Genomic DNA, 17,775 nt, shown 5'->3' with positions numbered 1-17,775 from the left:
TTACCTCTAAGGTATCCCATACACAGTTTTTTAACAATATTAGCTAACCACTGAATAAAATTGGTTCTGGTACAGCTGGTATCTTTTAATCTCACTATCACCTTCACATAACACATACTGAAAACACTTTTTCATAACAACCAGCTCCGCTGTAAATCAGGCGTTGAAGCACACTGGAGGGACATTCGATTACTCCAGTGGGAATCCCCTGATGAAGCATGTCACCACTAGGGTGAGTGAGGGTTCTTCTTAAAAATAAGTAATTTTTTCCCATTGTGTGTGTTGCACTTATGATTTTCTTTAACAAAGTCTCATCACTATTGGTTTGAGTCTTTTCTTTTGGGAGCTTGGACTTTAAGTTCTGACCATAGCACCTATGAGTCACTCTTTAGTTGTTGTTGTGTAAAGTAAAATGCTACACACAGTTCCCAGGATACCTTCCCATCCAATAATATGCAGATACAATTTAAACTGATAGCAGTAGTTTATAACAGTTCTGATCCAGTTGCCAGGCTGGTGCTTCAGACATAAATAACATAAGGCAGAAAAGGTAGTCAAAATATATAGCCTCTGTGATAACTATCTTAGAAAGTGGTACTCTCCATTGCCTGTGTTGTGACCAGTCGTCTTCTTTTCCAGACGATGTACATATATATGAGGCTAATGCCTTGTAGATCTCCGAGTGGACAGTTTGTTGCAGGGATTCTGCTCATACACAGAACTGTGCACAGAGACCCAGGACCTCAGTGAATTGTGGTGTACCAAAAAACTCACCTCAGTACTCAGGACCCTTAACCGACTAGCATCAGTGTCTCATTAGCTCTCTGTCCTATAGCGAAGTTACCCAGTATGCAGTATTTTGGCTAACATAAGCAGGCATATGATTAAAAATAAAACAATCAGCATTGTTACAATTCCATACAACACAAATTATGTTACAATGATAGTGGAAACAGGTCCTATAGCACTTTGTATACCACCCTCCCCTGCTAGGAACTAGGTTTTATAATAGTAGAAGGTATCTTAGGCTTGAATGGGTAACCCCATACCTACAAGATCAGCAGAGGTTTATCGCATCTCAGGATCAGCAAAGCTCTCTGTCCCTGGAAAGGATATTCTTCCAAGTGTGTGCAAATCCTGCATGCAGTGCAATATTTAAGGCACTAGAATTTCAGTTAGCTGCAGCTGTGTAGTGTTGTGTCTAGAGCGTGGGTCGATCAACCTGAATAACAGCATATCTTGTTATGGTGACCTTGAAGGCATCTTACGCAGTGTACAGACTAAGGTCGCGATGTAAGTCTAGGGATGTTAATAACAAGCCGTTCCTATGCGAGGAAAATCAAGCAGTCTAACTTACAACAACAGTTACATGTAGTGTCGTGTGCAAAAGCTGCAAAGTGGAAAAATGGGGTTTAAACTTCTAATAAGTCTATGCTAACATAGCAATGTGTGCAAGCAGGGCCCTGCCCTCACTACACCCTCCCCTGATCGGAACAAGTACAAGAAGGGGGGCAATTTAGGAACGCAGAGTTCAAGTTTGATTGAGACAGAACCAAGTTCAAAGTTACCAAACTGGATAAGTGGAAGTAAAAATTCCAAATTAGTAAGTTAATTTTTTTTAAAAACCCAAAAAGGGTCAGTATACAGCCCATCGTGGAAAAAGAAACAAATATGTTTGAGTATATGAGTATATGAGTACAGTATGTGTTGAAGCTGGATATATGCCAATTCAATCGATCAGCGTATAGGCACAGTACGTTAGAACTGCCTCCAAGAGGAAGTCATTGTTATCATCAGAAAACATTTCAGCCATCCAATTCAACAACGTGAAGGAACATACATGTTCTTTTATAGCCACAACCTCTAGCACCATCAGAGGACAACTCGGTGTTCTTCGATATAACTGCGTGCCAGGAAGTCATGTGCAGCCGCACATATATTCCAATTTCCTAGGACTCCATGAGCCACTGCACAGGCCATAATACCGATACCAGAACATTCCAACTCATGAGCTACTAAGGGACTCATTAGTTGATCATAATCCAGCAAACAGCATTTGCCGCCATCACAGGCGCACCCTAGGGCCATGCCCCTTTTAAGAGGCCACGCCCACCGACCGACCTGACTATAAAAAGTCGCTGAATGCAAGCGTCATTTAGAAGATAGCATCTCCTGAGGCGGAAGCCGGGAGCCTGACTAGCGAGCACTTTTAACTTTTGAGAGTCACTATTTGTGTGTGTTGATTTTAAAAACCCACCTTACCTGTAACTCACGCTCCTGACAAAACCAGCGCAGCGGATCCTAGCGCTGCCGCGGGAACACCAACAAACAGCATTTGCCGCCATCCGGCGCACCCTAGGGCCACACCCCTTTTCAGAGGCCACGCCCACCGACCGACCTGACTATAAAAAGTCGCTGAATGCAAGCGTCATTTAGAACATAGCATCTCCTGAGGCGGAAGTCGGGAGCCTGACTAGCGAGCGCTTTTAACTTTTGAGAGTCACTATTTGTGTGTGTTGATTTTAAAAACCCACCTTACCTGTAACTCACACTCCTGACAAAAACCCGCGCAGCGGATCCTAGCGCTGCCGTGGGAACACCAACAAACAGCATTTGCCGCCATCACCGGCGCACCCTAGGGCCACGCTCCTTTTCAGATACCACACCCACCGACCGACCTGACTATAAAAAGTCGCTGAATGAAAGCGTCATTTAGAAGATAGCATCTCCTGAGGCGGAAGCCGGGAGCCTGACTAGCGAGCACTTTTAACTTTTGAGAGTCACTATTTGTGTGTGTTGATTTTAAAAACCCACCTTACCTGTAACTCACGCTCCTGACAAAACCCGCGCAGCGGATCCTAGCGCTGCCGCGGGAACACCAACAAACAGCATTTGCCGCCATTAACGGCGCATCCCAGGGGCCACGTCCCTTTTCAGAGGCCACGCCCCTCTGTACTGTCCCCCACACTCCATAAATTATGTGCATGGGCGCGACGTTTGCGCGCCGAAGGCGCGCCTAAGGCAAGCCTGTCTGCGCCCGTCCGCGCCAGCTCCGGGCCTAGGGCCGGCCATGCTGTCAGTCCTCTACCCGCTCAGAGACTAACGTGGACCAGGTCACAGCTTCTAGACCTAGGTAAGACATCTTGCACTTCCCCTATACCTTGCAACCTCCCTCTACCTAGCCCTTTCCTGTACAAATGTCACAACTGCCCTTTCTCTCTATGTCCCGATTGGACTCGCCCCCATGAACCCGCAACTAGTCAGCCCTCACCTACCAAAATTTACTCTATGGGATTGGTGAACTGTCGCTCCCTACCTTGTCACGCCAGTGACATTTGGCTATTATTGTCCTCCACATCCTGGGACGTATTATTTTTAACTGAGACCTGGATTAAAGACTCCTCCAACCCAGACATCTCTCTTGCCGTACACCCAGGATACCGCTTTACTGGATTAAGCAGTGAAGGCTCCAAAACAGGTGGAGGAATTGCAGTGATCTTAAAGAATCACCTGAAAATCACTTCTAGAAAAATTGCGAACATAAAGCCTATTGAAGCACTATACTTCTCTGTCACGGACTCCACCACAGCCATTTCTTCAGGGATCTTGGTATACAACCCCCCGAACACCCCTCAGCCTGCTATCTCAGAACTACTGGCAGTCGCTGCAGATCTCTCTATTAAACACCCCCACTTCATGGTACTAGGAGACTTCAACCTTCACGTCGATGTAAGTAGCTGCAACCGCACCACTTATCTACTGGAATCCATGCAAAATATAAATCTGACACAAAGGGTAAAGGGCCCCACTCATACCGCAGGACACACCCTTGACCTTATCTTTTCAAACTGCGAGAAGCTAAAAACCCTCCCATCCTTACCTCTGACTTGGTCTGACCATTTTTTAATCCCTTTCGAGGTATCCTCAACCCAAATGGTCAAAAAGGAGTCTGTCATTAGAACACAAGGCAGAAAATGGCACAAGGGCACATATACTGCCCTAGAGCAACAATACCATAACAGTCTAGACCCTCTCCCCGACGATCTCAACGAGGCGGTGCTTATAGTTAATAATGATCTCACAACTGCTATTGAGAAAGTAGCCCCCTTACAAACCCTCACCTCCCGCAGACAAAAACCTTCAGCCCCCTGGTTCACTCAGGAACTAAGGGAACACAGAAGCAGGTGTAAAAAGATAGAGCGACAATGGCGGCAGAACTATGACCCAGAAGCCAAGGCTCTTTACCGACAAGTCCTTAAAGAGTTTCGCAAACTCAAAAGCAGCTCCATGAGCACCTATTTTGCAGAAACTATTGCCAAAGCAAAAAACTCGACCAAAGCCCTCTTTAACATTGTTAAAGATTTTACTAATCCCAGTGCTCAGTCCGCCCCAGTACCCACTTCCCAAGCACTGAGTGAAAACCTATCAGATTTCTTTGAAGAAAAAATAGCCAACATTGCGGCAACTATCCTTCAGTACGGTACCGACGTTACCGAAGACCGTGCCATCAACTGCAAGCATGCATTTACTGCTTTCCAACCACTTACTAAGGAACATGCCCTGAATTTATTCCTGAAATGTAAATCTGGCTCTCCATTGGACCCAGCCCCGGCCTTAATCATGAACGAAATTGCCCCTTTAGTTATTAACCCCCTACTCGAAATATGGAACTCCTCTTTACTCTCAGGTGTTGTCCCCTCCGCTTGGAAACACGCAATGCTAATTCCAATCCAAAAAAAAGCTGGCATTGATCCTACCTGCCTAAGCAATTACCGACCTATCTCACTTCTACCCAAGCCCGCTAATGTGCTCGAGAAAGCGGTACAAGAGCAACTGTCCAACTACCTAGAATCAAACTCTTTGTTCCATGATTCCTAATCAGGATTCAGACCGGAATATAGTACCGAGTCGGCTCTGCTTGAGGTATCCGAGTCGATTCGAGAATGCACGGATAGGGGAGAGGAGGTCATGCTGGTCCTCCTCGACCTATCCGCAGCATTTGACACCATCTCCCATGACAAACTACTTGCTCGCCTGCAAGAGGTAGGTGTCAGTGGATCTCCCCTCACTTGGGTAAAATCTTTCTTTACGAACAGATTCCAACAGGTGATGATGGGCTCCTTTCTTTTCTCCAAGAAACCATTGATTTGGGGCGTTCCGCAGGGTTCTGCCCTCAGTCCGCTCTTATTCAATGTATATCTAAAACCTCTGGCAAAAGTGGCTGAATCCTGGGGCGTCAAAGTAACCTTTTACGCTGACGACACCCAACTAGTGTTCTCCTTCAAAGACCACTCCGAAAAATCATTCCACAACTTTCGCCACTGCATGCTAAATATCGCCTCCTGGATGTCTGCTAATAACTTAAAGCTTAATACAGATAAGACTGAAGTCCTATTTTTCAATCAGAAATCCCCCACACCTTCCATTCTCTGGTGGCCGACTGAACTCAACCCTTTCCCGGAACCAGTCCAAGCTGCCCGTAACCTAGGCTCCCAATTTGACACTACCCTCTCCTGTAAGACTCAACTTAATAAAGTCACCTTGTCTTGCTTCGGGAAGCTCCGCATGATCAAAAAAATCATCTCCCCTACCTGCCACCAGACTCTTGTAAGACAGTAGTCCATGCTCTAATTACCGCTCATATGGACTACGCAAATAGTCTGTATGCAGGCGCCCCGACATACCTCCTAAACCAACTACAGAGAGTCCAGAACGCAGCAGCAAGGCTGATTTGCAACATCCCCTACCGCCACTTCATTTCACCCCATCTGATCAAACTTCATTGGCTCCCAGTGAGACTGCGCATTCAATTTAAAGCCTTAACCCTGGCTTTTAGAGCTCTTAATGACTGTGGCCCTACTTACCTGCGTCGCAGAATGAAGTTCTCACAAGCACCACGAAACCTTAGATCCAACCATCTCCGCCTAATGATCTGCCCCCGTTTCCGCTTGGCACGCACAGGAGGAAGGGCCTTTGCAGTGGCCACATCCAAACTGTGGAACCTGCAACCCATGGAGCTAAGATTTCTGACATCAGAGCCTCTATTCCGGAAAAAAATCAAGACCTGGCTTTTTTCCCTGATCTAATCTACCCTCTCCCTCCCATATCCCTCTGACTCTTTCGAGATAATGTCTTCAGCGCCGGGACACCTCCGTCGGAGGTAGCTGAGCGCTCTTCAAACTACTAAATAATAAAATAATAATAATAATAATAATAATAATCTAGGTAAGGAGACACCGTATTGAAGAGACACAAATCCATAGCCCACTCAAAATCGCAATCCAGGCAATGGAAAACAGGCTGCACGCATGTAAAGTATGAAAACTGGAAAGATAACCCATATGCTACACTCAAGGTGGCTAGAGTTAGTGTTCCATAGTATTGAAGTATTCAGTTACAAAGCTGGAGCAGCCGTGGCAGGTTGTCTTGTGACACAGACTGTGCTGCCATTTTTTAACAAGCAAAGCAACAGCAGCACACCGGCAGCAAAGACGAGAATTAACGGTAAACCGCCGAAGATGCTGGAAAAAATAGAATAAAAAAAGCCGGTATCACACCAAATATAGTTTGGAATGAAGTCACAAGGCCAGAACTTACTACCTTAAAAAAAATGTGCCAAGCCTGTTGTCGACGAGGCATTGAATATAGTGTGAATTAAAGCACCGAAATGCAAGGGGAGATCAGTATTTAAAAGGGCATGCACCTCGGTGCGGGTGTTTGCCACACGAAGGACAAATGTTTCACGGGAAGAAGTAAGGGCAACTTCTTTCTGGTACAATGGAGCCCTTATTCGACTCTTCTTGTTGAACTCTGCTTTCAAGGTCGGAATGGAAGGCCAGATGGACGCATTGAGTTTCCCATGCGGAGGTGGGAAAAGCACATTCTTACAGCAGACCACATCCCTGCCAGCATACCGCAGCAATCTTCATTATTTAAAAGCAAATAGCTACCATTAGCAAGCAACGTGAAAACATGTGTTATAGCTGGCAAATGATTGCCCTTCAAAATGCAGGCTAAATTCGGAGCTTCAAAGTTACACGAATGTTCTTGCAAATCAGTGAGAGATCAGGTGTACATGTGCATTCTTCACCCTTTAAATAAACTTCTTTACCCTCCCTCATGCATCTATAGGTGAATGGCAGAGACCAAACTTCATGGAGATAGACGCTTCCCAAAGGTTCATATCTGCCTATGGCATAGTGTTTCATGCATGAACTGAATTTAAACAAGGGGAAGGGCAGTGTTATTAACCCATGAATGAGCCATACAGCTGAATTAGATTCGGCAACAGAAAATGGTATAGATTCCAATTTTTCATTGTGCAAAAGTGAAAATGTAGCATCCTTCATAGACATAATGTAGTTTAACTGATGCTAAAGTAGAATGTTTAAGCCAATTCTGACAAAAGTTGCCTACTGAATAGGTAGTAACAGAATGGGTAGTATCAAAATGGGGATCCACTCTAACCTGTGTATAGCCTACTCTGATTAACTGCCCCCCCAATTTAACCTAGGTAGCTCTCATAGTAGGGTGCCCCCCTTTTCTGTTAATACACAAAATTTTAGGGCTGTGGCACACACACCAGTTATTCCAGATGACCAGAAGCTTTAAACAATAGTGCCAATAACTGAAAGGAATTTAATATAACCCAAGCCAAGATTGATAAACTCTACTCACCCGTGTATCGACCTGCCCCCAGCATCATCACCATATGTGGTAATCTTAACTGCAGTACCACCGCTGGAAGCCTGTCGTTAGGAAACTTACCCGGAGTTAAAAAATAAAGTCATCCACTGGTTGAGTAAAAACAGACAACTCCCTGACCTAGTACAGACTGAAATTCTATTTACTAGGAGGGTTAGTTAGCTTTGGCAGAGACAAAAAGATATTGCAGGGGATTGTGTTTTAATCAATTTCAGAGACAGAAGGGTGGTCTAGCATATTCTCAGTTGGGGACCAATAACAGCGACTGGAGGCATCCAGACAGTTCCCTTGGGTTATTTTTACCCTCCAAGCCCTCTCTTAGATAGAATGGGCAGTGTGTATAAAAAAATTGGAACTGCGTGCCCAGAATAGCGCCTTGTCATATATAGGCCAGTATTGGGGCAATAGAGAGCAATTTAACATACCTGTAAGTAATCAACTCAGTCCCCTGGATTTGGTTGACTGACTAGCCCCCAGTCATGAAAACTTGAATATGGTACACAATTTACCCACTACTTTCCTTCTCGCTGAAGGATTCAAAATTAATGATCAACCACCTGAAGTCTCCTCTGAGATAATTGCTTTGGTTTGGTGCCCTCGGAGCACCGGAAACTCCTTTAGGTAATTTAGATCGTATTACTCAGGTCGACGCTGGGGGACATAGCAGGCTAAAACCATCCTTCAGGAAGTACAGCAGGGCAGGTCCCGTACACAGAACACCAAGATCTTATCCAGGAACATAGCAGGCCTCAACTCAAAACTGGATCATCGAGATTGGGGAGCCTACATAGATACCCATGAGCCATGTCTCTTTCAGGAAACCTAGTCAAGGAAGCCTCTATATAGAGTGGGGTGTGTTGCATATTTTTCCCCTGCTGTTCAGGGGCCCAGGGGGAGACCCTCAGGTGGCTTCTGCATCTGGGTTGGTACACACCTGGATTGCAACATCAAAGTAATAGACACATCCTCCCCAGACATTCTGTGTATTCTCCTGACCTTTTTTAATAATACGAAAATGTTTATCATTAACATCTACTCACGACCAGTGAAACAAGGACTGACATCGCAGGTTTTAGATTGTTTGGAGACTTTGTTAAATTCTTTGCCTGAGTCCTCACATACAATCGTTGGGGAGGATTGCAAGTGCCAGTTTGAACCACTAAATGGTTTAAATACTACTATAACAGTGAGGAGGACTTGGTATGGTTAATCCCTGATTGCAATACATATCCGGTAAGGAGTTGGACCCCCATAGTCCTGCAGATGAACATTCTTATCCTTACTAATCAGCCAAGGGCATATAATGGACGTGGTTTAAGCAAAGTCAACATGGGAATTAGATAAATGGGAAGCAATTAAAATGGCTCTAGAGAATAGAGATATGAGAGGCTTTTGGAACCTAGTGAGAACGGGGAAGTCCAAAGGCAACTCGGCAATTGAACCGAAATTGGGGGAGGAAGTCTGGAGGATGCATTTCCAATCATTATACTCCAGACCTACAGTTCAAGTTGTACTAACTAGGGATTCATCCACTTACAACACTCCCCTAGATAGTAGTGCTCCTACTTGTACTATAAAGGAGGTTACTGCAGCATTAGGCAAAATGCTCCCAGCCAAAGCGCCAGGGCTGGATAAAATCCCTGGCGACTTATTTAAGAATGAAGGATCTGTGTGGACACCCTATCTCTGGGTGTTATTTAACGCTATCCTACAAGAGATGGTTTTACCCATGACTTGGGCAGGTGCAGAAATGATCCCGATTTATAAGAAGGGCTCCCTGCTTAACCCAGCTAACTACCGCCCAATAAGCTTAATTGACGTGACACAAAAGCTATTTGCGCATGTTCTCCTGGGTCAATTGCATTCTTGGATTGAGGAAAAAAAAATTCTAACACCTCTATAAGCAGGTTTCAGAAGTAAACCTTCAACTATTGATCAGATTTTCAGATTGCAACTGATCCACTAGAAAACAGTGATCTTGGAGGGCGGCAGTCTTTAGCTAACCTTTGTGGACCTTAAATCCGTATTCGACATGGTGCAGCTTGACCAGCTATGGGGCATCCTCCAGGATATGGGAGTACCAGAGTACTTATGCCGCCTTCTGAAGCTCCTGCACCAGGATACGTATGCGAGAATCAGATATGGTAAAAAAAGGGGAATTGTCAGCCCCCTTCCCAGTAGAGAAAGGGGTGAGACAGGGTTGTGTGCTTGCGCCGACCCTGTTTTCCCTCTTTTTAAATGGCTTAATAGACACCCTGCTGGTGGTAAATGACAGACTCACCAAGGTTAGCAAATCGTAAAATACCCACGCTTATGTTCGCCGATGACACGCTGCTACTCTCTAAGACCCCGATGGGAATGCAGCGTGTATTGGAGGATCTCTGTAAATTTTGTAAGAAGAGGGATCTGGAGATAAATATCAAAAAAACTAAATATATGGTATTTCATGCAAATACCATCAATTGCCCTCAGCCACAAATGGATGGTAATCCCCTAGAAAGGGTTTCTACTTTTGATTACCTGGGCCTTACCCTTAATGATAAGATGGACTGGGGGACCTAGGTAAAGAAAGCAAGTTTAAAACTCGCACAATCTATAGGAGGCATTCTTAAAGTCTATAAAAGTTGTACCCAAAAAGCTGTAGGACCACCAGCTGAAATCTATAAAATACAGGCTAGGGGAGCATCTCTCTATGGTGCTGAACTTTGGGGCTTTTGCCCCTCTAATGCTATCTCTATAACCAAGAATACCTTTCTCAGACTGTTGTGAACGTATCTAAGACCCTAATGAAATATTCCCGATTCATGCCCTTATGTGGTTATAACAAATCATATCCTTATAAAGGCATAAGAATCATATCCATATTTAGTCATAGCCAATGCATTCCAAATACGGCAAGGCTACTTCCCTAGACTCCTAGAAAGTACAACGCATTCTTTAAACAAACCAAGCCTCCAGCAGCCCGGGAATTTTCCCTGCTTCTGTTTTGATTTGTCCTAGAACTCCTGAGAGTCCTGAAAGTACTGCCAGTTCTTAATGACAGTTCTTAGTGACGTCTTATGTCCAACCTTACATCAAACTCGGCACCTTCCAGGTATAAATATACCAGCATTTGCCTTAAGCAAAGACACAGTGGTTTGGAGCAGAGCGGCTATCTACTTACCCAAAGCCCAGCTGATGCGAGTGTCGAAGGAAGCCGACCCTCCCATTTGACGCACTGAGAGAGACGCTGTCTTTTCTCCTGCAGAGAAATCCAGCTCCAGTGTTTCCAGTCACCCTTGTGGGTTGCTGGGAGATCGAGTCCTGAGAAAGAGATACAAGACCTCCTTCATTCTAAAACCAAGGTACGGAGCTGATTAGATCCTTAGAGAATTCTTGATTCAGATTCTTGGCAAAAATAACTTAACTTAAACTGCAGCTCACTTACTCCTTCCCACGTACTAGGCTTAGGTTAGGTACACCGGGGTAGGCGTATTTTAGAAGCACCAGTTGAGTACGTTTAGTCAACTTTTATCATTATATGTATTGTATATATTTTATCCGTTTAAAGTATCATATGGCTCAGAAACCATATAAATGCTTTTACAGTATTATTTCATAATACTCCTTTTACTGTACGCACTTTACTTTATGACAAGTATTGCAATTGTGGCAATTCACTTCTCTTGCATGAGAAAGAAGAGTGCTCAATAAATAACAACTTTTATTGAAAACGCCCGTCTCTCTAATTCTCTGCACTCTGGTGAAACTAAGCATGCACGATTGACTGAGTGAAATAGCTATCTATTGTTTTCACACGACTCCGGAGATATACTCCTTATTCTGGAGGGAGCAAAGTTGTCATGTTTATGTGGTTGTCATAAGCTAATCCCTTCTTGTCTATTCAGGAAAGTTAACTCATTCCTGTTCACTCGAAACGTTTCTAGTGACCTCTGAGCTAGCTGGCATTCATAATTAAGTCTAATATATTCATAGAGACCTAGTCAACCTCAGTCCTACGTCTAAACTATCATTTATGTTATTCCAATGCGCAAAGCCTATTGGGAATATTGAAACTACACTACATGACGCCCAACGTTTGGTAAGGCGATAATCTAACGCAAGATACTAGAGTAACTCAGTTGTGCTTTTCACACAGACCCCTTTTCCCATAAAAACTCCAATAGACGTCTGGAGTGGGTAAAAGGTTAATATCCTCCAGAACTTAGTAGGAAGAGATTCCTATGTATTAGTTTTTGGTTTAGTCAACGTTGAAGGATACAGTGTTCCAAAATATTGTGCACCTAATCTTTGTTTCCTTGAAAATTGCTCTGCAAACTTTCTGTCAGCAAAAATGCCGGAAAGTGACGAAGAAAGAGATGCTTTGTCAGCTCAACTCTTAGCGGATGACACAATTATCCAAAATGACGACCCGAATGCTATAATCATCCCGGTCAATATAAGAAAAACTATAACTATGAAACTTATAGAAAATGGAGTATCATCAAGAGGTGGTACAGTCATATTTGTGGTAGAGGCCCATGAATATCGGCAGACAGAGGTATTCTATTCCTGGATACATTTTCCAGCAGCACATGCTGTGACACGCGAGTTCCACTCCTACAAAATAGAGGAATCTCCAGAGGAATACGCCCCTTTCAAGGACATTGAAATTCCACTAACATACCAAGAGCACCAGCTCTGGTTTAATGGCGCCCTAAAGCATCAAAATCACATTACCAGGCTCGGTCCACTAGGTAGACCAGGAGCCACATGGCCGGTTCTAGCCAGCAACACACCACATCGGGACACTGAAAAAGTGTCAGACCGGGAACTTTTAGTTCAACTAAAACAACTAATTAAAATACATAGACAAAACTAAAATAGTCCAATATGTCATGTGGACTTCAACAGTCCAACCTGCAATTAGAATTCCACAAAACACCCCTCAACAGGGGAACACAAATAAAATTACACCACAGAATGTACAATCATGTATTGGTAAAATACCAGCAAAACGGGAACAAATTCCATTCTGGTTAGCTCAAAAAATTACTCAGATAGAGGCAGTATTTCCTGATATTACCCCTCACGACAAACACAGAATTCTCACTATCTGTCTCCCAAAGGGGATCGCACCACATGTGGAGTGTTAAAAAGGGTTCCAAAGACAACCGGTAACCAAAGACCCTTTTATGTTGCCCGGCGGTATCGCCTCTATGACCCACCAATATTAATCAATGAAGAAGCAGGCGCTGGAGACTGGAAGGCGGGAAACGAGGATTTTATTCTCTCCGGAGGAGAACACATCAATTCAGACAGCAAGTATCGTCACGAGGTGCTCTAACCACATCTCTGAGGCCTGGCCTCTTATACTAGAGTTTACAACCTTTATTGCACATAACACATTCTCGTAATATTTTAGTATTTGAAAGGACATCCTCGGAATCTCCCCTTCAGACCCGTTCCCACATACATTTACAGTTGGATTCCCCACCCCGGTCACAACAGGTGGTGGTGGTCGCACAGCAGGGCATTCCGCCGATTCACGGAATGCATGGGGTTTGATCGGATCTCATGGGGTGGGGGCTTTGATCGGTTCGGGGATCTTTTGATGGGGAGGGGAAGCTTCCTACTGTACGGGGTAATAAACAGTATCCTCAGAGCCAGGTGGCGGCCTGGGAACAGGGAAGACAAACGGGGACGCAGGAAAAAGGGGGTTTGCATCAAAAGGGTTTGAGGCCATGAAAGGAATGAGGGGAGGTGTCGCGCTGGGAACAGGATGGGACTCAGTGGTGAAGCTGCGCTGAAGAGGGGTTTATGACCCAAGGCATGAGAGAGCGGGGTTGTCAGCGTGCGGGGGAATGCTTGCGAGGTTAAGAGAGAGAGAGAGACGCGCTGGCTATTAGCGAGGGGCAGGGAGACCATGATGCTCAAAATGGCTGCCGCTTACGCGCACGAATGGGCTCGAAAAGGGGGCAAGATGGCGCAGATAATGTTCACCAAGATTGTATTCATTTTTCACAGTCCTCCCTTTAACATTTCCAAGACATCTTGCTGGCCTATTTCCTATCTACGCCTATATGCAGCAATCACAAGTAAGGGAGAGGGGATTTAGGCAAAGGAACTGTGCATATACATTATTTTATAAACATCGCATTGAAAAATTTCATCATTTAGTAAGCGGGTTCATTGTTAAGTTGGTTGCAGGAAAAGTCATCGAAATGCAATATCAGCCTAGAATTACGCAGTGAGGGCGTTGGGTACAGATCATAGAATAAGAACTGGTGAGTTATCATATAAGTAAGTCCTTTTTGTATACAGCGAGTACATAGTCAGTCAAATGGTGATTGGGAGAGAAAGGAGATACAGTAAATATGTCAAAGTTCTCGTTGTCCTTTGTCGTCTTCTGTCAGCGCTGTCGAGCACCTGGATTATCTATCAACAGAAATGTTCATGTGGATTGAGTCGTTGGAGGTCTGCGGGCAGGGGTACCTTTTGCTTTGATTCGCCAGACCCCATAGGAGCAATGCGTTACGGTTTGGAACAGATGCACTTTCTTTTGTAGCGCAGAGCATAGATTTGCAAAAAATGCGATTGTTCCAGAATTGTGAGATCTGTTCGTTTCTTGAGTCTCTGTGGTGGGCATTTCCTGTTGCTTCCATCATCTTCAAGGTCCTTGGTAGCGGGCAGAACCACAGACTTTGTTTATCTTTTCTTCGGGGGCGACCCTTGGTGGAGTTCTAGGTCACCATTCTGGGATTTTACACAGTTCGTGGTCTACTTAGTCGGAGCTCCCTCCCTTCTGACGTAGGGAGTACTCTTCTCTGGGTAGCTCAGTAGGATTTGGAGGAACTTGGGAGTTCGGGTGGAAAGGTGCGGGTGTGAACAGTCCTTATGGTAGGTCGGAGGAAGAGGGGATGGAGCAAGGCCAAGTCGGGAACAGATCAGGGGGAGGCGGAGAGTTTGGCGTCAGGCGAGTCCGTGACCATGTTCAGAGAGCGGGGGCTTTTTGGCATACGTTGATCATAGAGCAGGGGCCTCAGGTCAGCCCTTTCCTTAGTTTTGTTTGAAACAGTGCCCCGTCCTGCGACTCCTTACTGCCGTGGTCTCGCCTTGGCCTCCGTTGCTGATGTTCCACAATCCGCAGTCAGGCCGCGTGCTCCCACATCCGGTCTCTTTCTCCTCCGACAGTGATATCCTTAAATGAGTGTTGAAAAGACAGTCTTTAGAGATTTTGCAGAAAAAGGTAATTACATGAATCTATTTTCTTTCCCAACACCAAGCGACTAGCGTAAACACTCGCTACATTTGAGATTTTTGCGGCTTACGTATAAACAATTGATGATGGGTTTGCTGGATTCCTTACAACTTCCTTTTGTTGGCTAATTCTTTGACGCTTTGATGATTATTACGTTCATTTGTCATATGTCTATTATAGTAGATGTCAGTTCTTCTGGCAGAGGCCCATTTCCCTAGTACAAGTCTTGAAAGGCTAGGCTGGTCTTCCGGGCCTTGTATTTTACAAAAAGTGCAACGTGCTAGTCACCATAGTCTGATAAGCATCCTTCTGAGGGATGAACATAGGCTAAACAAGTCTGCATTACATAAAAACATCTTATTTTCAACCATGCTTACTGCAACAAGTTCTTTCGTTTTTCAATCTAATTTTCAACTTTGCACACATCCTTCTAACTTTCTATATAAATCCTCGCAACCTGGTTACTACAAAAAAACTCGGGAGGGGTGGTTTGCAATAATTATTAAACTTATCCTCGGGGAGGGAGGGATCTGATGGATACCAAACTGGGAGCATTTTGGGTAGATGGGGGTGTCTCGATCATTTCTTACAGCCTGGGGTACGGAGACAATTTTCAATGGGGATGGTCGCATTACCACAGACACATTTTTATCATAGGAGCCACTGACAAATAGTTCCCTGAGAGTGGGTCAAATTTAGGGAACCTTAGTCGTCTTACCTGTCCCTTTCCTATCGGCCAATTTAAATTTCATCCATATTTTAGTAGAAAAGGAGAGGTAGTAACGTGGTACCAATACAATTTTATTTAGGACAGATTTGCGCAAATACTTGTGGTATTTGGGGCCAATCAGGAGATGCACCAGGTTCGCCAATTAGGTGCCAGTCGCTAGGAAGAGGGAAAGTGTGGAGGGGTGGAAGAGTGAGTGAGAGAAAGAGAGAGAGAGAGAGAGAGAGAGAGAGAGAGAGAGAGAGAGAGAGAGAGAGAGAGAGACAATAGGCCGAACAATACACGTGTGACATAGAGAATGACCGTGTATTGTTTGGGCTATTCAGTGCGTTACCCAACGTTAGACGTTTCGGGTCTGTGTTAGGAGGTGGGAAGCATGCAGTTTTGGGACAGAAAAGCGTTAGATTTGGTAAAAAGGTCGTGAGAGCGTCCTCGTTGTGCCATTTTGTAGCGCTAGTCCGTCTTCATGCATCGGGCGTGACGTGGTTCCAGATCCCTTATGATACTCTAATCGGGATTCTAATGTAACCTGCAGAGGAAAAAGGGGGAGAAAAAGGGGAGGTAGGGGGACAACATTCGAACACATCAAATGTAAGGGCACGAAAATCCTTTACTTACCACATACTCGTACTTGTCTCTTCGGGATATAATCCCTTAGGGTGCTGGTTTCTTAAAGTCATGGGGGCAGGCAATGTGATAGGTGGTTCATGGGGAGGTTCGAGGATGGCATTAAGGATCGTGTGTAGTGAAAAACGCTAAAAAGAGGAATCAGAGGTGCCTAGCGCGAGGTACCCGGTTTCGTAGATGTATCCGGTCATCGGGGTCCCTAAATCATTCCCAAAGCTGTGATGTTCTTAAGGCATACCAGTTCTTCGTTCAACCCTGTACCTTAGTACCTTCGACCACCATATCCTTATAACAATTTATCAATCACACCATTTTACTTTACCCATTCTCTGAAGTCGAGGTCCTTCTTCATAAGCAGCGTATCATACCTTCGTTTTGACCATCAACCCAGGGCCGAACAACCATTTCTCGGATAACCTTAAAAAGAGAGCAGAACAGTTGCGCACAGAAAAACCCTCCCACCGATACCCGTATTTACAAAAGTACGCGGAGCCTATCCATAGCTTTTAAGACTTTTATTTGTAGAATTATTCAGTACGTAAAATGTGAGAGCGCAATTCATATTTTGGCCTGACATGTCGTCGATGGAAGCACATACAGTAGGGGGTTATTTTGTAGTACAAGAACATGTAAAAAGGTCTAATTAATTATTTGTAAGTAACCAAAAACATTTCATTGCGTGCCGAAGGAATCAGGGGCATTTCAGTTCATAGATGGAAACACAGTCAAGCTCATCGTAATCACATTTCCTAAATGCAAACCGCGGGCGTGCATCATGAGCGACGTTAGGTATCAGTTATAACAAATATCAAAAATAAATTGTTCATTGAAATCAACATTTTTACAGAACCTCTTCTTAAATGTCTGCCAAGTGAACCCTCCTCCCTTTAACATCGAGTGCGCAATGGTTCATATATATACATATATATCTTAGTACATCAAGTTTCATTAGCTAAGGAACACCACGAGGCACCCGTAAGTTCCATTGATACCAGCGCCATTTTGGGCGAGGCCGGTTTAGTCCGGAAGTAGCATCAGGGGCAAAATATCCCCGACAATTGGCGGTTGGACCAGAGTCCCTTTCGGCAGTTCAAAAGAAAATTGTGCTAACAGAGGGGCTGGTGGTGTGGACCGTCAATCAAGAGAGGGAGGGGGTAGAGTCTCTCTTACCGGGTCATGTTGATGTTCAGCCGGAACTTGTTCAAGTTCGTTAGCCCATAATGTTCCTGGGTGGTTCAGACGGAAGCTGATGCAGACACGAGAGCACCGCCATCTTGTTGCTGTGTCGTGGTTATTTCATTTGAGATCAATGCAGCTGTTCCTCACCGGAAGCCTGAAGGGGCCGAGGGCTCTTGGGACTTTGGTAGAATCTTCAAAGTCGAGGGGATGTTTTGTCGATGGTGGGGGCTGGCGCCCAGGTGGGCAAGCGCCCGAGTTGCAATTTCGGACAAAGTTACTCCAGTGGCCTAGACCCGCC

Source organism: Lissotriton vulgaris, chromosome 3_1 (assembly GCF_964263255.1).
Source record: "Lissotriton vulgaris chromosome 3_1, aLisVul1.2, whole genome shotgun sequence".
Lineage (NCBI taxonomy): Eukaryota > Metazoa > Chordata > Amphibia > Caudata > Salamandridae > Lissotriton > Lissotriton vulgaris.
This window is presented reverse-complemented; position numbering follows the sequence as displayed.